This window comes from Oryctolagus cuniculus, chromosome 6, assembly GCF_051225735.1.
Source record: "Oryctolagus cuniculus isolate XC-2025 breed Fujian yellow rabbit chromosome 6, ASM5122573v1, whole genome shotgun sequence".
In the NCBI taxonomy this organism is placed as follows: Eukaryota; Metazoa; Chordata; class Mammalia; order Lagomorpha; family Leporidae; genus Oryctolagus; species Oryctolagus cuniculus.
Genome location: NC_142872.1, coordinates 119102947 through 119127622, shown reverse-complemented (window position 1 = coordinate 119127622; position 24676 = coordinate 119102947). Strand labels below are relative to the sequence as shown.

The following is a 24676-nucleotide window of genomic DNA, read 5'->3' as shown; positions in this document are numbered from 1 at the left end:
ATCTAACAAATAAATGTGTTTAAGAAATAGAATCACCATGCTACTCTTCACACCTAAAATTTTAATAATAATTATGTCTGTCATTGAAACGTCAAGTCCACATTTAAATTTCCCTGGTTCCACACTGATAGTGAGGCATATTACATATTACATATTACATATTACAAATAGGTATATCGCTTTAAAGCTTTTGTTTATTTATTATTTATTTGTTTATCTTCTATTTTTAAAGATTTATTTATTTATTTGAAAGGCATGATTACAGAGAGGGAGAGGCAGAGGCAGAGGTAGATAGAGAGAAGTCTTCCATCTGCTGGTTCACTCCTCAAATGGCATCAAGAGCTGGATCTGGGCCGGTCTGAAGCCAGGACCCAAGAGCTCCTTCTGGGTCTCCTACATGGATGCAGAGGCACAAGCACTTGGGCCAATTTCTGCTGCTTTCTCAGGCGCATCAGCAGGGAGCTGAATGGGAAGTGGAGCAGCCAGGATTTGCACTGGCACCCCATACGGGATGCTGGCACTACTGATGGCTACTTACCCTGCTACGCCACAGTGCCGGCCCCACTTCTCCCCTTTTTTTCCCATGCCTTCCATTCATCGTCATATCAACAGTGCTTCTTAAATTGATAACTTTGTATGGTGGTGTTTTACTTACTACTCCATCACCATATTTTATGTAATGTGGTAGCTAAATCTGGAGACTATTTTTAGATTCCACTTCAATGTTTTAACAAGAATTTTAGTAAATGGAACTGTGGTTTATTTCCTATTTCCTCATATCAGGAGGCACATAATATTTGACAATCCTAATTAGTGTTTCTGAGGTTAATCAGAAGAAATGTCAAGAACTCTGTTTTTCATACTTGCATACAAAGCAGGAAGTGTGGTCCACATATACCAATTCAGAAGAAATTTTCACAAAACAAACATCAAAACTCTTGTATTGAGTAGTCAAGGATAATGGAGAAGTCAACAAAATCATTTGCCTTTAAGAGATTTGTATCCCAATGAGAGAGGTAGAGGAGACAGGAGGTCAGCATGCAACATGAACAAGTAACTTTGAAGCTTTGGAAAAAAACACAACAGTGATTAATAGCCAGAAGATATTTACAGATGCTGTTTGGTGTAGGGATCCAAAAATGGGGAAGAGGAATGGGGTCAGATACTGTTCCCTGAGGAAGTGGGCTCTGAGCTGGAGTTAAAGGATTCGCAGGCTTTATCAGGCAGAGAGAAGCAAAGAGATGCTGTGGGTACATGAAATGACCCAGCAAAAGACCAGTGGGAGAGAAGCACACAGGGGGTTCCCCGCACGGTACTTTAGCAGAGTGTGTTCCATTAACGCTGCTTTCTCATTAACTCTGTACCTGAATAAGTACCTGTATAAAAAAGGACTCAGCAGGTATCCTTAATGACTGTAGCTGTCTGAATCAAGTTTACTTTGTGTCAGGGTCAGATGCTTTGGAGGATGGGCTGAGAGATGACCGCATTTAGGGTAGTGGTTTTCAAACCTAGGAAGCTTGTAAAAGTGGAGACTTCCAGGCTGACACCCAGAATGCTGGTGTCTGGGGTGAGGGCCAGAAATTTGCACTCTTTACAAGCAGTCTAAGAGAGTTTGATGAAGATAGTCCAGGAGTTACATTTCCAGAAACACTATCTAGAACATTGCAAGAACAATAGCAGACAGGCTGCTTCAGGGGAACAAGGGAATTTTCTGAGCTTGCTCTAATAATGATGATATTGAGCATTTATATGCCAGAAGCTACGCTAGGCTTTTCACACACTTCTTTTAATATTGAATTCCAAGTCAAAGAAATAGACACTTTTTTTAAATACCCATTTTAGAAATCAGGAAACTGAGGCTTAGAGGAGCCAAGATTACATATAACATGAAAAAGGAAATTTTAAATCTGGGTATATTTGATTCCAGGAAACAGTGTCTCAACTATAATTCCAGGTTGACTTGAACATGTACATTTCTTTGCAAACAACAATTCTCCTACCCAGTAGTCATCTATTCCAAGCCACCACTTTAAGGGGGTGCCTCAGCACTCCTGGTGCTGCAGATTTTGCTGTCACCTCTGGAAAGGGTCATGTTTCAATTTATTTCTTTGTTCACAAAAAGAAAAGACTTTCTTATATGACAGAAATATTAATTCTCAAGTGAAAAATGTAAAATGAAACAGCCACTAGCCTGCTGTTTGTTTACAGGTGAAGCACTCTTCCCCAGTTGCACCAGTCCTTGTTTATTTCCTAATCGAGGTGAAAGCTCTCTGTTCTACAGAGAGGCTTATTCTACTTGCTACAGGAGGAACTCCCTGATTTCTGTAGGGCCTCAGTCAATAGCCCAAAATAGAGTGTTCCAAAGATTTAACATGCTTTTCTCACACATGGCTTTAGTTACAAGAGATGGATCAGGTTGAAAACTATAACTATTTCAGGAAATGAAATACAATTTTTTATTTTTATGGTGTCTGCAAAATACTTTATGATATTTTAATGTTTGTGTGTGTGTATATATATATTTGGGATTCCTTTATAATTTATAATATCCTTTTGTTGGATAGAAGCTACAAAGAAAAGAAAGAATTTTTCACCTTTGCAAACATTTCAGGTACAAATAAGTGTTTAATAAAACTCTGATGCAATGTCAAAATCTGGGAGGTTGGGATAGAGGGTTGGGATCAGTTTTGCTAACTTCAGCTGTGATTGTTTTTAAAATGTAACTTCTATGAAGATATTTATAAGAAAAAGAACTATATAGGCTTGCTGAATTCTTGGCTAGAATAAATGCAGACAGATTTACATAAAGCAGGTTATAAATTTATGTATTTATTCTTATTTTTTTGCATCTAGTGAGATGAATAGGAATTTTGGGGAAGTCAACAACTTCACAGGGTAGACTGGGTTTACTTTTTACACAAAATAGAAAGATGCCATTGAACTGCCTGATTCTCGTGTCCCCATGCAGACATACACTTTAACTACAAAACAGCATGTTCTGAGTCTCTGTTTTCTCCGGATAGTAGTAGCAGGAACACAGTGTTCATTTAAATTAAACCAGTTCCTTGGATAATAACAAAGTAATTAAAGAAACCACCAAGGAAAAAGAGCCAATTTATTTGAATCCTGTTCATAAAAACTACATCAAGAGCCTGAAGGTACAAAATAATGTGGATAAGATGGCAGATTGATGATTTTTTAAAATTCTGCGTGGGATGCATCTTGATATTAATTCAAATGAGTATCCCTCATGTGAAAATAATACAAGTTGCAATTTTTTTATCCTTCTTAAGAGAAATGGAATTCTATTAAAATACCCAGATAAGAAATTGCCACATAGCTCGAAGTCCACTTGACCTCTAGTAATATCTTAAGATTAGAACATTATGATTTATTCATATTTTCTACATTCCCATTGGAATAGAAGGGCCTTTGTCTTTAATGCTTTCAAGAGTTTGAAATTCATACTGATTTATCCTACAGGATATTACCTGAATCACAAAGAGATGTTTTTGAGCATTGAGTTTCCTATTTTTGTCAGCAGCAAAGATCTAAATGGAATTGAAAATATATATCATATTTTCAAATTACCATTAAACACTGAAAGTTACTTTTCAAGGAAAAACACATCAGTAAAATACCTCTCACCTTTACAGTCCATCAGTGCAATAGTGAGAAATTAAATCACAACCCTGAAACAACATTTCACAATTGCCCTTTGTGCCTTTTGGCACACTGACTGCTTTCTTTCTGAAAAAGGAGTGTTTTGCTTCATTCTGCCTCTCCCCTTGAAGTGTAGGGGCCACTTGGAGTCCATGCACAGGATGCCAATGAATGAAGTGAAGAACAGCAGACGAGGGAGAGGCTCTGTCCACTCCAGGATGGCAATGATGCCTTTGAAGAAAAACTTGGCAGAAAAGGTTCAGTTCAGAAGAACTTGAAAGCAACTAACTTTAGAGCGCAAAATGATATCAAACTTGCCCATTAATAAAACGAATAACAAAGAGCTTAAAACTTTATTCCATAAGTGTGTGTGTATATATATATGTATATATATATAAAGTAATAAAAATACACTTCAGTTTATTGTCATGGTTACTTAAGTAAGGAAGAAAGAAATAGACATTGTACATGGAAATAAAGAAGAGAAAGGCAAAGAACCAGGGGGAGTAGGTTTGGAAAGCAGAACAAAGACAGAAGACAATAGGATTCACAGGGTCAGAGAAAGCCAAAGAGGAAGCTGGAGAGTACCAAGGGGCACAGGAATCAAGTGAGCCTTCATTACCCTTTCCTTGCTCACTGCCATCTCATGTCTTGAATCTGCTTTACTGCCCCTCAGTGTGGTTGATTACTTCTCTTTGAGATACTAAAATCTCTATCTCAAGAATCTCCCATACCCACTGGTTTGTTGCCCTCATCCTTCATCCAGCCCCAAGGGAGTGATTTCTTTTTTAAACTTTGGACATGAGGAAGGTTTTTCAGAGATTAGATATAAGATCTATATTTTATCTATTAAACTTCTTTTCTTTTCCAGCTGGTCACATGGATCGTTTTGCTGCCCTTAAAAAACAGATAGCTAATAAATATTTATTTTCAGAAGTTTATCATAGCTGACATTAAATTAATTTTTTTATTTCTAGATTTTTAAAAAAGATCTAGATCTAAACAAAATAGATTTAAAATACCTATTTTGTTCATTTTAAAGGCAGAGCAACACAGAGAGGAGATACAGAGAAAGAAATCTTCCATCTGGTTCATTCCCCAAATAGCCACAATGGCTGAAGCCAGGAATCCAGAACTCCATCCTTGTCTCTCATATGGGTGGTAGGGGGCCAAACACTTGGGTTATCTTCCATTGTTCATCCAGAAAAATCAACAAGGAGCTGGATTGGAAGTGGAGCAGCTGGGATAGATAGAAATAAATAAATAAGTAAATAAATATAATCATAACTTTTCTCAGTTTGTTTACTACTCCTCTAAAAACAAATTGAACAATTTGCTATACTCTAGAAGATTATGATGATGCATATGATGCAGCAGTAAGCTCTGTAGGTGCGCTAAGAATCTCGGGTTGGTAAGCAAGAAGGTAGCAGAAGTAGGTTTACCACACTTCACAATGTTGTATAAGATAGTCATGGATCCATCTTTTCAATACTAATGGGGGCCGTCGCCGCGGCTCACTAGGCTAATCCTCCACCTTGCGGCGCCGGCACACAGGGTTCTAGTCCCGGTCGGGGCGCCGGATTCTGTCCCGGTTGCCCCTCTTCCAGGCCAGCTCTCTGCTGTGGCCAGGGAGTGCAGTGGAGGATGGCCCAAGTGCTTGGGCCCTGCACCCCATGGGAGACCAGGAGGAAGCACCTGGCTCCTGGCTTCGGATCAGCGCGGTGCGCCAGCTGCAGCGTGCCGGCCGCGGCGGCCATTGGAGGGTGAACCAATGGCAAAGGAAGACCTGTCTCTCTGTCTCTCTCTCTCTCTCACTGTCCATTCTGCCTGTCCAAAAAAAAAAAAAAAAAAAAAAAAAAAAAGAAATACTAATGGGAAGAAATACCAGAGCCTTCAAAAACAGCTCCTGAGCAATGAAATAATATCCATGAGATACTTTTCCAGATGACACAATCAATGAAGAGTTAATCAACTTCTACTAAATTCCATGGAGACTTAAAATTGAGTTTAAACATAGTACTGCCGTGAAGGATCATATAATCAAAAGAAGAATTAATTGAAAACACATCCTAACTACCCTAATCTATTGTTTTTTTCACTATCTTTGAAATGCTTGATATGTTAATTTACTTTATAATCACAAGGTTAACCTCCATAAGTAAAGAATTCAACAAGTATAAAGTAGAAAAGGCACTGTTCCTCAGAAGTACAGATAAGGGCTATAAACAGTAATCAAATCTCAAAATGTCAATTTTACTCATAAATTACATTTTTGGTGCTCTTTTCATAATACCATAAATCAGGGAAACATGATGTTTGTTTGTTTTGGACTGGCTTATTTCACTAGGCATAATGATCTCCAGTTGCATCTATTTTGTTGTGAAAGACAGGATTTCATTTTTTTTTATGGATGAGTAGTAGTTTATAGTGTATATACCATGACTTCTTTATCCAGTCTTCATTTGATGGACATCTGGGGTGATTTTGTGTCTTAGCTATTGTGAAATGAGCTGCCATAAACATGGGTACAGAAAATTCTTTCATATGCTGATTTCATTTATTCCCAGGAGTGGAATGGCTGCATCATATGGTAGATCAATTTTCAGATCTCTGAGAAAACTCCATATTAGCTTCCATAATGGTATTTTTAAAAGATTTATTTATTTATTTTAAAAATCAGAGTTACAGAGGGAGAGACAGATAGATAGAGAGATCTTCCATCTGCTGATTCACTCCCCAGATGGACACAATGGCCAGCATGGGCCAGGATGAAGCCAAGAACTGGGTGCTTCATCTGATCTCCCAGGTTGGTGGCAGGGGCCTGAACACTTGGGCCATCCATCTTCCACAGCTGTTTCTAGGTCATTAGTAGGGAGTTGGATTGGAAGTGGAGCTTCTGGGACATAAACTTGTGACCATATGTGATACTGGTGTCCCAGGCATCAGCTTTACCCGGTACATCACAATGGCAGCCCCTTGAATTTGTATTATTTAAACACTTACTTTGAGCATGTGCTATTGTCACTCATTCTTGCATTAACTCATCCATTCAATAAACATTTGCCTAACAACTTGACCTCTTTAATTAACCAAAGCAATATTCTCAATTATACTGCAGAATCAATAAAGCAACTACTATGACAACTCAAAAGATTTAGTTCCTCATCAAAACATTTCAAGGGCTTGAGTTTGTTGCTCATATGTTGTGCGTCTCTGTTGCTTGTAAATGAAGTTGAGATAACTAAAGAAATTTGAGTCAGTGATCAAATCCTTTGATATCAAAAAACATTTTGCTTGAGACATGAAAGTAGAACAATTTCAGTATTATTTGTTTAATGAGTGAGAATGGCTCCTCTCTGTTTCCACATAAAACAAATATTATCAACTCAGGGAAAGAACAGCAGATTTAACTTGTGGGCCTGAATTTGAATATGGGGAGTGGGAATTAGTGTGGTGTTAGCTTGGCTTGGAGATGATTTGGGGAAACCAGCTATCACTACATGAACTTCAGGAGGCTGTTGCTGTGGGTTGGGAGTGGTTTGAATCATACTGACTTTACCTTAAGTGCCAGCTCAATTGCTTTTTTTCAAAGGAAAGACAGTGAGTGCGTCTTTCTACCATGCTGCCACCGTAGGTTGCATGGTGCTTTAAGAATTCAGATGCTCTGCAATATAATTTCAATATCTGAATTCATTTGAATAGAAAGAACAGTTAAACATGGAATATTCACAGATTATTTCCAAAGGCAAGACCTTATTATTGCCTGCCCACATGTCACTAGCTGCTGAATGACACTGTGCATCACATTTCATGAAAATAAAAGGAGAGTTCCTTTGTTGCAAATTCATTCATAACACTCTTGGGAAATTAGGACACACAACAGATGTAAATCAGCCTTTAATCCAAGTCCCAGTGTGGACGGTGCAGAAGAGAGAGGTGGCAGGAGTCAGGGGGAAAAAGAGAACTATAAGAGTGGCAAAGAATAGAAGAGAATTCCCTGTGTTCCCCACTTCCCTCCCACTCCCCTCCCCATCGGGTTGGACCATTAATAGATAGTTTCAGACACTAGTTTGTGCTGGTGAATGCTCTCTTCAGTTCTTACCCAGTGGAGGCTGGTGGAGGGTGACCTGAATCAGAGAAATACCCAACAGGACCTTCCTGGTTTAAAACAATGGGGCTTCATCTCATAGAGGGGACTTCCTTTTAAGCCATCCTTTTAGAAAATCTCCATTCACTAGGTCCAGGATTCCTGTGAGACAAGACACTCAGTAGTGTGTAGAAGAGTTATTAGTAGACACGCCTGAAAGTCTGAGTTTCACACATCCAGAGTTACACATTTCCCACCAGACTAAGTACCCATTTGGGCTTGGGTGTTGACGTGAGCAGCCTGTCTCTGAGCACCTGGGGAAGCCTCGCCTGGCCCTCTCATCTGCCTCTGCACAAGCTGCTTTCTGCCTGAGCATCTCACGGGCCAGGTGAGGAGGTGATAGTGACGCTTTACTGCTCTGTTCAGCTGCTTGCCAGATAGGGAGTCTCAGAGGCAGTGCCTACGGATTTCCACCGCTATTCTATTAGCCTAATCACAGTATAATTCTACTTGGACGCAAAATTAGCAGCAGAGTCATATTTTACTTTTAGCTTCTAATTGGCAACAGTCACATGCTTTTATTAAACTATTCCAATCAAGTCTTCCCAGCATCATACATTCTGCTTATCACTGGGCCCACCTGCAGCCAGTTCACTTCCTGGCTTCTTATCAGCAAAGCCAATTACTTTCTCATGTGCTTGCTTTGTGGTTTTGCTTATAGACTCCACCACACCTCCACAGCTAAGTCCACAGGGTATTAGGTAAATTCTATTCCTAACCCTCCCTCCCTGCCCTACATGAGTTACTACCTTGAAGTTGTATGTGAGTTCTGGGCTATCTTCCTTTCTACAAAGAAATGTTCTTAAATTGCTTTCATTTAAACATTTTCTTGCTTTTCTGGGCTTATTTGTTGTTTCCCTGTTTTCTGCCTTCATTGCTGCTTCCTTGTACTCTTTTTACCCTTCCTCTTAGTTAAGTTTCCAAGGCTTTTTTAACTCTCAATTTCAAATGATATATTTAGGTGTGGGCATTTCATGCAGCAGTTGTTGCTAGTTGGGATGATAGCATCCCACACATAACTAGGTTCAAGTCCCATCTCTGTTTCTGACTCCAGTGTCCTGCTAATGTGTTTCCTGGGAGACAGCAGGTGATGGTCCCAGTACTTGGGTGCCTGCCACCATGTGGGAAATCCTGATTGAGTTCTGGGCTCTTGGCTTTGGGCTGACCTGGCCTCAGCTCTGGTTAGCATTTGAGAAATGAACCATCAGATCGAAGAACTCTGCCTGCTTGTCTGTCTCTCTTTTTCAAATAAAATGAAAATAAATGAAAAATTTAAAAATAATTTCTGCAAATTCCTGTCCCAAGGAACTCCACCTTTTTATTCACTGATGTACAATTTTTGGGAGGTGGTCTTAAGGAATGAGGAAAAGCGGGCACTTTGGCATCAAATAGTGTTGGGTCCATCATTCTTGATGGGTAACTTTAATTCTCTCCTCATCTCTCAAGTAAAACCACTGTACCCACTTTCAAGGGTGTGAGGATTGCCTGAGCTTTGAGGTGGGCAGCACTGAGACATGTGAGAGTTCTCTGTGTTAGATTTCTTCCCCTTCAGGGCTTTTAGCAGTTTTTAAAGCAATCAAGCAAGCGTTGGACTAAGAAGCTTTGCAGGACTACAAAGATGAGTAAAATGACAAGGGACTCAAAGTTTGTAATCCAGCGAATAAGATGAGAAGAAGCAAAGTCACAACCAGAACGGGACCCTGCAAATCAGGCAATTAATTGACTTAAACCTCAAATACATTGTAACTGAGAAGAATATTGTCTTGCAGTAATACAATTGTGCAACTAATTATTCACCCGTATCTCCCTGTTCCTCTTTAGCTGGGATATACTCCTCAAGAAACCATACAATTAACAGCAATAATATCAACAGCAACATAATTAATATCAGCAAAGCACTCTGAGGCAATAAAGTGGTATTGGAAATCAAAATGGTATCTATGTAATATTCATATTAAATTTAATAACTATTTAAATATTTATAAATTATCTGGCATTTTTTTATTTTGAAAATGCTTCACAACCACTTTTTATTAATTATTAGATACCACTTATCCCTTGGCACTCAAGTTTCCAGAATCAGCAGCACTGCTTTTTTTCTTTTTTATATTATATTAATCTTGAAGAAACATTTAGCTTTATCAAGCATTTTCCTAAGTTCCCCTATTGGAAATACTGGGCCACATGGAAAAATACAGAAATCACACTAGAGGTAGATATTATCATTGCAGCATCTACTAGATTACTATTATTTTAAAGTTCAGAAAAGTCAAATGACTCATCCAAGGTCACAGAACTGGTCCTGGGGTGTCATTTCTGGGCTGTGCTAACTGGATTATTTAGAACTGTAATTTGGGAAAGAATCTAAGTAATTTGCTTGCATTTGTCTTGAGTCCTGTCTGAGTAGAGTACTTCCTGTAATTGTTGAAGTCCTGGTTTACCTAAAAGCTAGGAATGTTTCCATATTAAATGGAATTCCTCAAAATAGATCACTTTGCTTAGAGGCAGCCTCATCATGACTTCCCCAGACAGCCAATGGTTATAAATGCCTTCGTTTTTCCTCTGTTGTATGCTAGAATTCTGTTTCATGTTCATCTCCCTATGCTAGACTCTGAACTCAAAAAAAAAAAAAAAAAAAAAAAAGGAAAGAAAAGAAAAGAGAAACCCACAAAAACAAAAAAATAGTTTTGTCTTATTCTACTTGCTATTTCCCTTTCTCTTGGCTGATAGAAGGTACTTGGGTAATTTTCACTGCTTTATTGATAGGTGGCAAATCTCATGTGGGTAGGAATCTCCTTTGTGCTTTTAGGGTAGTCCCTGGTACAGTGCCTCATCTATGATAAGGGTTCATGGATATTTACTTCAGGAATAAAAAGACTATGCGGACATTTATTTTTTATCATGATACATGCAAATATCATTTCTTATAATACCATCTGATATAAATCAAGAAAACAATGATGGGGGCCGGCGCTGTGGCTCACTTGGTTAATCCTCTGCCTGTGGCACTGGCATCCCATATGGGTGCCAGGTTCTAGTCCCAGTTGCTCCTTTCCAGTCCAGCTCTCTGCTGTGGCCCTGGAGGGCAGTGGAGGATGGCCCAAGTGCTTGAGCTCTGCACCCACATGGGAGACCAGAAAGAAGCACCTGGATTCTGGCTTTGGATCAGCACAGCACCCGGCCATAGTGGCCATTTGGGGAGTGAACCAACAGAAGGAAGACCATTCTCTCTGTCTCTCTCTGTCTATAACTCTACCTGTCAAATAAAAAAAAAAGAAAGAAAACAATGATGAATGGCTAATTTTTCACAGAAGCCATGCTGGAAGCCAGCAGAAGACAGCAGGAGCAGGTCCAAATTTGCTTTTTACATGTTTGAACATAGCAAATGTTTTTCCTTTTTAGAAATCCATGTTTTCTCATAGTTAAATGCAAATAACTTCAAGCTTACCAATGTCCACGTTTTAAAACATATTGTTCAGTGGCATTAAGTACATTCACATTTTAGTACAACCATCACCACTCTCTAATTCCAAAATAGTATGATGTTTTTGTGGCTGTGGCTTTTAACACAGCTGTTTCATTACATTTGAGGGAGGTGGGGGAATCAACTGTAGTATGAATATAATAAAGTTGGATTTTAAAAAATATGTAGGAATTAATCAGGTTGTAGAACACCTTGGTAAATGTAAATAAAACTACCTCTTTCACTCTGTCTTCAAACTGTAGCCTGCTGAGATGTATTGGCACAGGGATAGTGGAGGGGAAGATCATACCAGTAAGGACACCATCCTATCAGGACTAGTGTTGCTGAATCTGTCTTCTTGAATCTCAGGGCTTGGGAGACAACTGTTAACTGGAATGTAACTGACTTACTCATCTTCATCAGGAATTTGGGCCATCTTCCATTGCTTTTCCCAGGCCATTAGCAGATAGCTGGTTTGGCAGTGGAGCATGACTTACATGGAACTTTTATGGGATGCCAGCATCCTCCTGTGCCACAATAATGGCCACCAAGATGGGTAGTTTTTATATGTGTTTAATTTTCTTTAAAGATTTATTTATTTATTTGAGAGGCAGAGTTACAGACAGAGGGAGAGACAAAGAAAGAGATCTTCACTCCCCAAATGGTTGCAAAAGCCAGAGCTGGGTCGATCTGAAACCAGGATCTTCCTCAGGTCTTCCATGCACGTGCAGGAGCCCAAGCACTTGGGCCATCTTCCACAGGTTTCCCAGGCCATAAGCAGAGAGCTGGATTGGAAGAAGAGCAGCTGGGACATGAACCAGTGCCCCTTTGGGATACTGGCAACACAGGCAGAGATTTAACCTACTACACCACAGTGCCAGTCTGACATGTGCTTAATTTTGAACTCAGAGCCAATACTTGCTCAAAGATCAGGTACCAATGGAAAGATACCAGTGGAAAATGACTCCATTAACTCTGTTTCAAGGCCCTTTGCAAAAATCTAGTTCCTGCTTCTGAGTGGTAAAATAGCTCCGTATTTGTATTTCTTTAATTTTCTCCTGAACACTAATGCAGCAAGGGAATCAGTTTTGGAATGGAAGAGTCTTTTAGATGGACTCTGATATTAAAAACAGCCACTATCACGACCCTTTTCTACTGCTGCAGTGAGTGGAAGTTATAATGCTTTCTGCGAAGCAATATTAAACTTCCCTCCTTATAGCAACTGTTTAGAGTTCTACTGTTTAACAATTTCATCGCCACTTTCGTGCAGGATAGTGGCTATCAAATTCCAGCTTGCATAAAAATTATGTAGGAAGCCTGTTGAAATTGCAGATATTTTAGGCATTACCCCAAGAGGGGCTGCTTTTGGTAAGTCACAGGCAGAATCTCAGTTTGCATCTTTCTGGTTGGCCAAGATAATCCTAATGCAGTATCCTGAAGACCACAGTTTGAGAAGCTTGTTGCAAACAGTGCCACCACTTGCAACGCTATCTCAGCCTTAAAGGTAACAGAAACCAATGGAAGCCAAACAGAATATTTCTTTAGTCTTATACTGTAGGACTTTTCCATATTAGTGGCCTAGTCAGAGACTTTTCTCCTATAGAGGGGAATGTGAAACCTGCCTCACAGGATTCTTGTGAGGATGTGAATGAATAATTCAAGCAAATGGGTCAACAAGTTTCCAGCATTTTGTAAGCACTCAATTAACAGTTCTATCTACCTATCTACCTATCTATCTATCTATCTATCTATCTATCACCTATCTACTTATCTTTCCATAATTTTATTTGAAAGTTGGGGAGATACAGAGAGAGCAAAATCTTGCATTCACTGATACATTTTCTAAATACCTCCAATAGTCAGGGCTGGTCTAGGCCTTAGCCAGGAACGTGGAACTCCACCCGAGTCTCCTGTGTGAGTGGTAGGGCCTCAAGTACTTGAACAAGACATCAGGAGCAGGTCCAATTGTCACCCAGGGTGCACATTAGCATGAAGCTGGATTGGAAGTGGAGTAGCTAGAACTTGAATCAGGCATTATGATATGAGATGCAGGTGCCCCAAGTGGCAACTTCAGCCACTGAATCAAATGCATTCTCCAACTATTTTATTTTTAAGAAATGTGTTAGAAAGTGTTCTTTTTTTCTTAAAAATCATTTATTTTTATTTTAAAGACAGAAAAACAGAGAGACAAAGAGATCATCTATTTGCTGTTCTCTCCTCAAAATGTCCACAGTAGCCTGGACTCGGCCAGGCTAAAGCCAAGGGGAGGAACCCAATCCGTCCGCCACATGTGTGGCAAGACCCAACTACTTGAGCTGTCACCTGCTGTCTCCCTGGTTGTGCATTAGCATGAATTTGGAAGTAGAAATGGAGCTGGGACTTGAACCCATGCACTCTGATACACGATGTAGAAGTCCCAAAAGGCTTTTAAACTGCCACACTAAACTCCTGCCAAACTAATAGTTTTAAACATTTTTCATTAGAATATCTTATCAGTATCATCATGAATAGCAATAGCATATCAGCATGGATTACCAAAATGCGTTTAGGAAGCATAACGTCTCCATCCAGATGTTTCATTCCCTTTCCCCTCCTGGGGAGCTGAAATTAACTGAGTTCAAATTAAAGGGCATTAATCCTGGCTCCTACCTAATACATGCCATGCCATTTGATTCTGTTAAAATTACTCAGGGGCTTCTGATTTCTTACAAGCAACATGGCAAATAGTCACAACTTAAATATTTAAGAGGGATGAACTAAGAAATGCAAGTTTAGGTCTAGGTCTTCTGAGATTGCCAGGGGTAGCTTTCTGGGGCAGAGAAACTCTGTTCTTAGATACTGTGGAATCAAAAAACTTTAATGTTGTTGCAAATGTCTCATAACTTGTTGCCAAAGTACTAGAGTGCAATGGCAGATGCTAAACTTCCAATGTTGTAGCCACCCTTCCTCTGAGACTCACTTTGGAAACTGTGTTGAGCTCTTGATCTTTTCTGTAGAGGCTTCTCAGTTAGTAGTGCTCAGAAGTAATAGCTAGAGAGACAGAAAAAGACATTGAGAAACCACTCATCTTTGTATAGCTTGCAGCTTTCTGAGAGTCATCACTTACATTCACCTGTCGTGAAAGAATTGAAGGTTCGCTAATGTGGAAAGGTGTTTGACTTTGCCTTTGCTGCCACTGTATTGGGTATAGAGACCACAGATTTTCCAGTGGTGAGTTTGTGAAGATGTAAGTTTGAATCTTTGGTTGGAACCCACTGACCTTGTAATTATAGCTCTTTCCTTCTCATTTGGGAAAAAGTATAAAACAGAAATGTACAACTCTAAGATTTATATCAATGCAAACACCCAGGAGCAATAACCCGATTAAAGAAATGGAACATTCCTTTACATCAGTCTTCCTTCTCCTCACCCACAGTGGCTTTTCCCATTCACCCACCTTTCCTTTCCCCTTCATACAGGCAATCACAATGCTGCCTTTCATTGTGATCATTTGCTGTTTTCTTCCCAAACCACATCCCATGAAAAATAAGGTTGATTTTCCTGAGTTTTGGATTTTGCATACATGTAATGATAAATATGTCAGATTGTGTGTATGGCTTTTTTCACTCAATATTAAATTTTTGAAATGTATCCATATTGTTTTATGGAGCTTTATTTTTATTGCTTTATAGTTTTCACTATTTGAATAAATTAGAATTTAGCTATCAGTTCCATTCTTGATGGACATTTCCATTTTGTCCTCTTCAGGATATTCATTTGGCATTTGGGTATTCTTTTCTGTAAGTGCCTATACTAAAGTCAATAGAAGCAAAAAAATCCCTCCATTTCCCCCTATACCAGGTCACTAAGTTACGAGGAGTTTTCAAAACATTCATGGGAAATGCATGTTATGAAAAAACAGTATGTGTATATTGCAAAATTTTTTGCACTGAAACAAATTTATCTTTGAACTCCATTTTCCATGAATTATTTGAGATGTTCTCATACTTGTGACCCTTTCTCTATGGTTGGCTACTGTTCCTTTTACCCAGGCTCAGGTTCAGTTCTAGTTCTAATAGTTTGTCACTTTAAAAATTCTTGTTAACCAATGGGTATCTCAAAAAAATCTTATCTCAGTATACCCAATGAAAAAAAAAGTTTCATGATCCATAAGAAACATTATATGAAGCATTCACTTCTTTATTCACAAACATCATTTACAGTAATAGAAGGTCTGAAGAGTTATGGAGTAAAGGAACCTATTCAAAGTTATTTAATTCAGCTTTTCTAAAACACATTTGAATTCAGAACATCTAATACTGTCCTGTGAAACTGATGTTCAGTGGAGTGCATTTTGGGAAAACCTGGTTTAGAAATCCCCTCTTGTTAGATTCTAACATCATATAGGTCAATGAATGGAGAATCATGATAAAAAAGCTTCAAAAAGGATATAATTATCTCAGAAATAAACTTACAAAGGATTCAAAATGGAAAAATCGTTCATTTAGATTGGTTTTCTGTAGTTTTTTTTTAAATATTTGAGTGATTAAAAAACTAATAACTAATACTAAAGAATTTGATATAGAAATGATCATAAAGGTCAGATTCATATATCAGAGAGCAGACAAATGCAATTATATTTCCAAAATCTGCTAATGGCTCAATTAACTCATAGATCAGATAATTAAATGTTGTTCATTCAAGATGATCTGTGTGTGAAGCTGTATATGTGTGTGCATGTATGTGTACATGGGTATCATATAAAATCACTTTTCAGTGTTTAAAGGAGCAAGCAGAGATGGGTGCAGTTTTTGTTTCAGCATTTTCTGTGAATTTTTCAGTTTGGATATGTACATTAATTTGGCTTTCCAAAATTTCTGATTTGTAAGTAACATTTCCTAAAATGTAGACGTTAACCTTGAATTTAAAATTTATCAGTTGCTCCTTCACTTTTAAGGAGAAAAAGTTTAGAAAGATTAACTGCCTAGAATATATCATTATTAAATAAAATTGTCAATAGAATGAAAGACCTTTTCCTCATAATCAATAATTTTCTCCTCTTCTGGAGATATTAGCTATTCTATTAATAAAGCAGATGATATATTAGTTACATATTTTGTTTCTATTTTGATATAATAGCAAAATAAATGTGGCCACTGAATTTACCACCATCTCGTGGTTATTATACCCTTGTAACGTATCTATTCTATCCTGATAATGCAACTTTGCACATTGCACACATCGATTAGCCTCTGATACAGAAAACATTAGAAGGCAGCTATGAGGAATCCTCTTTGGCTGAGTGTGTAATTGGAGATCACATTCACTTATCTCTTTTAGCTTCAAGGCTCTTGGCTTTCTCTGCCCGTCACTCAGGGCAATGGGTAGTTACTGTCAGAATGCAGCTATAATTGGGAAAGGCACTTGTTAAACACAGAAGTTTGGGGGAGGTGAGAATTCATATTCAGCCTAGTGAGTCTGGGAAGTTTTCCAATGCTCCAATGCTGCACTCAAGCACAAAAGCAAATTGAATTTTATTACTTAGGTGACATTGAGCCATATTTATACGTGGAGGCTCATTGAAAATGTCCTCCTTAAGAAACTCATTGCATTAAGGCTTCTTCCCGCCCCCCCCCCACCCCGAACTGGTCTTAAAACTTATCTTCATTTGGAAATTTCTTCCATTTAAATTCATTGCTATTTCACAGAAGATTATAACAAAATAATCACAAGCCCATATTATTATTAAAAGAAAAACTTTTGTGATATAAATATTCTACAACCATCTGGAAAAATAAGTGCATATTTAGAACGCATAAATGGAATGTTGTTATTGATTTTAGCTACTAAAATTGATGGGCCTATGCTCTCACTTTGAAAACTTGTTTTTCTTCTTGACAAAATGGGAGATATTTTGAACTTCTGAGGAAGGGATGCATCATGAAAAGTTAGTCACTCACTTTGTATTATCACCAACACATTCCAATCCATTATGGGAGTTCTTGAGAACAGTTTTATAAAGGTATTTTTCTAGTTGTCTAGAAAATTAAATTGAGGGATTCATTATTGCATTAACCAAGGGTATTCATTTCTTCCAGATAAAGTCTTCACCAAAATTATTTTAGATCAAAGAGTTTTTCTCTTCAAAATATTTTGTGTTAGGAATGGGTGTTATGATGCAGTGGGTTAAGCTGCTACTTGGAATGCCTGTATGCCTTATGAGAGTGTTGGTTTGAGTAGTCTCAGCTACCCTGCTTCTTATAGAGCAAGCAATGGCTCAAAGTGCTTGGTCTCTGCCATATTGTGAGAGATCCAGATGAAGTTCTAGGCTTCTCACTTTCACCTGTCCCAGCCTTGGCTATCATGGGCATTCAGGAAGGGAACTGGTAGGTGAAAAGTCCTTTTGCTCTCTGTGTTTGCTGTTCTGCCTTTCAAATAGGTGAATATAGACGAATAAACATTTCAAAAATATTTTGTTTTTAGGACTTGCTGCAATTTAGGGGGTATGAATTCTATGTTCTCCTGCTCTTCCTTCTTTAAGCAATTTACTTCCTATCTGTAGTAAGTTTTTATATGACTATTTCCTGTAATCTCTCTCAGGTAATTAATTGTGAATTTCTTATTATATTTAACACAAGACCCAATTTTTCCTATGCAGCTTGGCATTTTCTCTTTTTCTTCTTTTCATCTTCCTATGATTTTATATACCTCACCATCTCCAGGCCTTTTGTCCTTCCGTAACTCTTTTTAGCTTGTCTTGAATTCAATATATTCCCTGATATTCTTCCTACCTATTTGCTTTGCCATTTAGATCAATCTAAGAAAATGTGTTTATTGAATATTAACAATAAATTCAATAGTGGTGAGTTAAGAGATAATTCTCTATAAAATCTTGCTTAGTGAGAAAAGAAAAATACTGAGATGGCCTGGTATGAACTTTGCCCCAGAGAACATTCTATGTTGAATGTGCATGAAAGAATCATATTCTTACTTTTGGGACATTTGTATACAAACTATATGAGGACATTCTAAAAGTTATACCAGTGATAAAAGCAGAGAAACAGAAAAATTGTGTTTTCAAAAAGATAAAATATCTAGAGTGGATATTTTATTCATTATAACCTTTAAACACTCTTGATGAAATAATTGCAAATGGTAACAATGTTAGATAAACATAGCAAATATATTTCTTTAAACAGAAAGCAAAGAAAGTCCTAGGGACTAATATGCGAATATTGTCTAGCTAATGTCTAGAAGCCAGAGCTCAGCTATGGCTGCTGGGTTATGGGCTTGGGGATTTGAATGTTGGTATCAGTACCGGAATCCTGAGGCTCAGACTTGAATCCTCACAGGAATTGTTATGGACAGAATGTTTGTGTCCCTCCACCCTGATTCATCTGCTGTAATGCTAGCCTTCAGTGCAATGGTATTAGGAAGTGGTTCCTTGTGAGAAAATCAGGTCTTGAGAGTGACGCCCTTACAAACCAGAGAAATGCTGACCTTATAAAGAGACACAAGAGCTTGATCTTTCTGTGTTCTCCACTTGAGGACACAAGGAGAAGCTGGCTGTCTGCAGACCTGACCCTCACTAGATATTGGATCTGCTGGTACTTTGATGTTGGACTTCCCAGCCTTTAGAACCATGAAAAATGTTTTCAGTTTGAGCCATCTGGTCTGGGATATTCTGTCATAGCAGCTAAAATGAACTAAAACAAAAATGAATGAAAGATCAGGCTTCAAGCCTATGTAAGATCTGGAGTTGGGACTGACACACAGACATAAAGCTTGGACTGTGATAAGGCTGAGCAGTAAAGAACCAGAAAGAATTTGTCTAGTCGCATAGATGAAAAAGGTGCTGGTCTTTCTTGGACTTGGATTTAGGTGAAAAAGAAAAGTCTCCCCAGAATTTTTAGATGTTGGGTCTTAAATTTGCACTAATTACAAGACTAAGTATCCTCCAAGCTGACGTATCAACAATAAAACTTTGTTCCATGTCACTAAGTTACACTAAGTGGAAGCGGGAAGCTGCCACAAAAGAGAGGGATGATATCACAGTTAGACATCAGAAGACGCTTCTGGGAGGAAACAGGATCATTTTAAGAGGTGGAGACAAAGTGGAAAGATAGAATGTGTGGAGATTTTTTCCCATACTGGTCTCAGTGAAGAGATGCAAGGGAGTAGTGCCAAATGAGATGGATTAGGGAAAATGGAACCAAAACCTAACAACTTCACAATCAAGGAAGAGATCTGTAACTTGATATATTGAGTTAAACAGTAATTTACTGTAAGTTTCTCCTAAAGAAAAATAATTGAGAATCAGCCATTCTATCAATGCTTGTTCTAGGGGAGCAGGCTTGGAGTAAATGGTGGGCTACTTCTAAAATGGATCCCAATGACTCTGCAACCTGATTTGTACCCCCTGTACACTTCTTTGGGGGATTGTACTCCAATCCTTATGCATGACTGTTAATGAAGAGCAGGAGGTAAAAGACCATGGCCTTTGTCTTTCTTGTTCTCTCTCTCGTTTTTGAATGACCTTCCATTGTTTGGACAACCTTGACTGTTCTGCTTAAGAGAGATTGATATATTTCTTGGCATTGATTAATATTCCATATTATCAGTGCATCCTATCATTTCTGAACAATGATAACAAATGTTGCTCTAAATGAAATAGTATCCAAAAAAATCTCAAATTCTGGAATAATCAGGATAATGTTGAAAAGAACCTTATGACATACATAGTACAACATATTTGTTGCATATATTAAGCAGTCTGGGGATATGGTTAAAATAAAATAAAGACAATAGTAAAAAGTGTTAGACAAATTGGAGGACTGATAACGTATGAGGACTACATTCATATCTGCAGACATAAGTTGACTTTGGAAACTGGTTTTCTAAATGTCAGTGTAATCAAGAACTAGGAGGATTTCATTCATTAAGGAAGAAACAATGGATTCGATGACAGATATAGGCTATTACATGCCAAAAAGTGACATCATGATTTTTGTTTGGTTGGGTTTCTTCTTTGGTTTTTAAAGAGAAGTTAGAAAATGATCCTTTATATAAAATAAAGCAAATAAATCCAAATCTTGAATAAGATCTATGCTGTGGAGTATTATTTATAAATGAAAACTCAGAGTCCAACACTCTAAGTGCATGAGCAACAGCTGCAGGAGCTGTGTGACCCAGCCTGCACTGAACAGCAGAGGATGCTCCATTTTCAGTCACATAAATCACATGTGTAAAGTGACATATCTGTAAATAGCTTAAAATTGCTGTTTTAGAACACTATTTCAAAGTCAGATTTAACATCAAGATCTGTATATAACTGGCTTATATCCTGAGTCCTTCCTGATCCACCATTTGTGTTTACCTCTGAGGCCCTGATTGCAGGACTGTTTCACTTATTAGAAAGAATCAGGGAGAATTCCAGGGAAGTGCTGCCTACTGTTTTTTTCTTTCCTTTTCTCTCTTTCTGTCCACCTTTCTTGCCATCCTTCCTTCTCACTCTCTCTCCCTTTTTTCCTTCCTTCTTCTTATTCTTTTAAATAAAGTTGTTCTCCCTATACTGAACAGAGTTAAAAACTGCAAATTCCCTACAGTGAGTGGAGCAAAAGTGGTTTGAACTGAATGTTCCTGTTGTCTTAGCCACCTGAGCCATCTTTATGCTACTATAAATATATTCATACACTATATAGTCATCTAATCCACTGTCCCAGTTAGTTGCAAAAGTCAGACATTTCCCCTTATATTCTTACGACCCTCAGAGAATGAATACAGTTTGCTGGCCATTCACTCCTAACTGCTCCTTTTGGCTTCTCCTGGGACTCCCTTAACCAGACGCTGCCACCATCACAAAGGCCTCAGAGAAGGGGCCGGGGAAGCTATCCTTTCCCTCACTATCCTACCCTATCTCTTAGTTCTCCATAGAATAAAATATTTTAAACCTTTTTATTTTGAAACATTTCCATATTTATGGATGAATTGCAAAGATAATACAGGGAGTTCCAGTACAAGTTTACCAGCTTCCTGTAATTTAACATCTTAAACAACCATGGGAAAGCGCTATAATTTTAAAGCAAGAAAGGTTGCCTGGATTTGATGTGAATATTTTCATATATTAATTAAGCACAGCAATCCTAAACTCTGGGGATATAGTGATAGACAAGACCGAGTTCCCCCACGCTTATCCCATATCCCTATTACTGGACTCACTGCAACTGCTCGTTCTGATATTTTATCACAATTGATCCTCCCAGAAGTGTCATCCTAGTACCACTGCAACAAGGCAAGCCTTGTTTTCCCAATTTATGTTTTTCATATTGCTCTGCTTTTGCTTGAGTGATTGAAATATAAGCTGAGTCTAGATTGTAGGAAGTTTAGCATGACATTTGTCACCTAATTCATATGACAACACTGTTCATCCACTTTTCCCAAACTGAAATTCATTTTGAGTAATATAACTAAGGCAGATTTCTGGAGTCAAACCCAAAAATTTGTTTGTCGTGAACCCATGTCTCTTTTTTTGATTAAAGCTTGTGGTTTTCTGCTGCAAGTATTATTGGAAGAATTACTATTATATATTTATAGCTCCTAGAGCTTATTCTATGAATTTTTCTTTCATTTTTTTTTAAATTAAAATACCTCTGGCTGTGTTGGTATTTTAGGCAACTTTATTATTCTATAATACTTCACCAATATTACAATGGGAAGAGATGAGGAAGTGACTCCTTTCCATGTCTCAGGACACACATGTAGTTAAGGCATTTCTGAAGCAGATTATAATTATAATCTTGAACTCAAGAATTATTTACATGATCTATTTTTATTAGCATAAGACTTGATTAAAAGAATGTGATTTATTGCATATAAAATACACTCAAACCCTAGTCTGATCATTGCATATTATATGTTTCCAAATTTCACACTGTTCTTCATAAATAGGTAAAATCATTACATGCCAATTAAATATTGTAAAATATTTTAAAAGATATATCCAAGTTAGTATGTTGGTTATATAGACCTCACTTTGTTTAGGGTCTGAGGTGGTTTTCAAAAATATGCTATGTTTTTCACTATAATTTGTTTTGCCTTTAAAACTTTTTCTTGAATTTATATATAATATATATACACATATATGTATGTATATAAGTATATAAAACCATCTCAATGATTTATTTTATCAACTGTGAGTCATAATTATAAACATGATTGAATGGTTTCTGCTAAGAAATGAAATTAACTATAATTAGAAAGGATCTGAAATGTTTCCATGAAATTACCCATATCAGCAGAAAGAACTAGTACCTCACAGTGGTCATTGAAGATCCAGTTGGTCTACCTTGGGTTAGAAATTGCATTGTCATTGTTGTCAAAGATGAGGAGTGATCCTTCTAACCAATGGAAGTCACAGTGATCTTGGGAGTAGATGCTCTTCTCTTTTCACAATTTCCTGCTTGTGGTTCCTGAAGTCACAGTCTCTTGCTCTCTGAAGGATTATTGCCATCTTTTGACCAGCCTTCTCCCCCTATTCATGCATGAATGTAGCACAGAGAAATTCAAGAGAGGAAGAGTGTACCCACATGAAAATTAAGGCAGAGGAAAATGTTCAGGTTTCACTTGAGGCTGTAAAACAAATGTTCAGGGGTACGAAAATAGAATCATGGCATACAGCCATGATGGTGTTGCATATGGCCCATTACAGGAGGTATCTTGTGTTCTTTGGTCAAGCATATGCATGCAGTTCTTGCAAAGTTCCAGGAAGACAACACTGTGATAGAAAATTGGGTAGGGCAAAGACTTGGCTCATCAGATCATAAACTTAAATGTCTGTGATGACATTTCCAGTATCTGTGATTCTCTGAATGCATAATTCATCTGTGAAAATACTCAATAAACTTGCTAGTAGAGATTAAAAATTCTTGTTACTGAAGTTCTTTTCTTGCTGTATTAAAGCTTCTTTGTTCTTTTCACAGTAATTTCTTCCCAAGAAAATATTTTTTTTTTTTATTTTGATGTGTCTTGTTGCACTGGGGTTTGCAATTTTTAAATTATTTTGGTGGTACCAGACTTTAACCTATAGAGTATTTTTAACAGTGGTGCACTGGGCTTGGAGGAAAGGTGTGGATTAGCAATCCCCATTGCGATACTGGGGAGCGATTTAGGGTCCTTCGTGTGTACTGAACATAAGGGGGATGGAGGTTAAGATGGATGTGTGTTGGCGGAGGGGTGATGGCTGGTTATAAAGGAGAGTGCCAGCAAGTGAATGAGAAAGATTTCTTGAGTACAAGTAACACTGAATACTAAACTCAATGTAGATAACTGAAATTTATCTTTAATATTTATCAGATAAAAGACAGATATAGTATGTTTTTCCTGACCCAAGGTATCCAGAATAGTATCTGAAATGTAATGCCTTGGAGTGAAATAGACATTTTGAGATTCAATGATTATTTATAGCCCTGTCTCTTCCATTAAGGAACTTTTTTTTTCTCTTCATACTATTTATTGAACTCTTTTAATTAGAGTAGGGTTAACTATTTGATCATTAAGTATACCGAAAATAGATCAGTGTAAAAATTAAGAGTGGGAATCCAAGAGGGTTGAGGAGGAAGGATTGGAGCATGAGGGAGAAGGGGGAAGCTTCACTGTTCCTAAATCTGTATGAATATATGAAAATTGTTAAAATTAAATAAAGTTTAAACAAAAAAACCACAAAACAGAACATAATCATGGTTTTCAAAATCTTAATTTGGATTAGTATGATAAACAGCATTCTTTAAAGAAACCTCTGCTTTTTGGTTGTTTATGTTTACCTATAAATTTTATGGATATTTCCAAAAACAATATTTGTTTAAAATCTATTCAAAGAAGAGACATATAAATTTTTAGAGAAATGTCTTTGATAAGAAGAGAGTTAAAGTCAGAACCTGGCTTCCAAGTTGGCAAGGAGAGGCTGAGCTCCTCTTAGCTCTCATCACCAGGAACCATTCAAAGCATCACAACTCCACTGCTCAGCCCTTCCCTCGGCTCTGATTTGCCCAGGGTCTCACACACGCAAATAGTGTGAACCCTGGAATTAATGCCAATATGGCTATCCCTGTTCCCACAAATTTCATAAATATGTGATTGCATTGCAATATCTCTGTATACTTAAACAAGTATTTATGACAAGTGAAATAAGGTGTTAATTAAAAAGAGAGAGAAGATGAAAATCTTTAATTTTTCTTACTAAACTGCAGACCAAAACAGCAGGAAATGTGTAGACTGAAATTTAAAGACTAAAGAAAGAATAGAAGTAAGAATCCAGCAGTGTTCCCAGCTGGCTGAGACATTTCCCCATGGTGCCAGCATGGCTGAACCAGCAATTATTTAGAAGGAATGGGAGTTATTAACAAAAGAAATTAATCCTCTTAGGTCTT

At 37.7% G+C, this 24676-nt stretch overlaps 1 long non-coding RNA gene across 2 annotated transcripts; it reads right to left on the bottom strand.

Moving 5' to 3' along the window:
* Nucleotides 1–2810: 2810 nt before the first annotated feature.
* On the bottom strand, nt 2811–22897 carry LOC149126271 (uncharacterized). 2 transcript variants are annotated; one of them, XR_016235810.1, is made up of 4 exons: nt 22563–22897; nt 14233–14303; nt 7766–7912; nt 2811–4903 (listed from the first exon to the last, which is right to left on the bottom strand). It is a non-coding gene; the product is annotated as an uncharacterized LOC149126271 (long non-coding RNA). The 2 variants fall into 2 exon arrangements; XR_016235809.1 differs by lacking the exon at nt 2811–4903 and having other exon boundaries at nt 7545–7912.
* Nucleotides 22898–24676: the final 1779 nt, after the last annotated feature.